The sequence below is a fragment of the Teleopsis dalmanni genome, unplaced genomic scaffold (genome assembly GCF_002237135.1).
Source record: "Teleopsis dalmanni isolate 2A unplaced genomic scaffold, ASM223713v2 unscaffolded_contig_5639, whole genome shotgun sequence".
Lineage (NCBI taxonomy): Eukaryota > Metazoa > Arthropoda > Insecta > Diptera > Diopsidae > Teleopsis > Teleopsis dalmanni.
The window spans coordinates 120-999 of record NW_024037021.1 but is presented as its reverse complement, the minus strand read 5'-3'; the positions used below and the strand labels follow the sequence as shown (position 1 = coordinate 999).

At 35.2% G+C, this 880-nt stretch overlaps 1 non-coding gene across 1 annotated transcript; it reads left to right on the top strand.

The window, feature by feature from the left end:
- Positions 1–421: 421 nt before the first annotated feature.
- LOC119665460 lies at positions 422–585 on the top strand. Its single transcript, XR_005251398.1, has one exon. It is a non-coding gene; the product is annotated as a U1 spliceosomal RNA (small nuclear RNA).
- Positions 586–880: the final 295 nt, after the last annotated feature.

Genomic DNA, 880 nt, shown 5'->3' with positions numbered 1-880 from the left:
TCAAAAAACTTTAGCTAACAACACATTATAGTGCCCAATATACGATTAAACGATTCTATTTCGTTATAGTAATTGACGACTATCAGTGTAATACAATTGTATGGAGTATAGCAGCCAGTGACTGTTGCTTAAGCGTTCGCAATATTAAAGTAATACATATGCTTACCTTGATTTTTGACATTTCTAGCTACTGTAGCCAGCTAAGTGTGTGTTGGGTATAATCGTGCGATTGGTATAACATGCAGCAAAAGTTGAATACATCATCCCTTATTGTAAGAAATGCTACAAAAAACTAAGCGTAAACAAGATACAAAGCTGGAAGATGTATAGATACATTTTTGTTTGGTATGATTTTGAAAATAATTCTCATTGAGTTCAGTCTTGCTGATGTTCAAATAGTTAGAATAGAGCGGTAAAAAGCATACTTACCTGGCGTAGGGGTTACCGTGATCAAGAAGGCGGTTCCCCCGAAGCGAGGCTTGGCCATTGCACTACGGTTGAGTTGACCTTTGCGATTATTCCTAATGCGAATAACTCGTGCGTGTAATTTTTGATAGTCGGGAATGGCGCTCGCGCCGTCCCGGATAAATAATACATTCAATAAGTTAGCATGTTCTTTGCGGGTACAAGAGCAGTATTATGATATAGTATTCTAGATTATTTTTAACAGTTCAATTTTAACTTTAACAGTTTGGGATGCTAAATATGGAAATTAATAAGAGTTATTTGGGTTTCAGTAGAAAGTAATGTTTTGTATAATATCCTAAAGCAATGCATTTCTGTTTTTCGTGCCCGTTAACTATTTGATGTTGCACATATCATTGAGGTTAAATCATATTAAATAGTAGATTTTGTGTACTGATTTTGTCTTGTAGTCTGA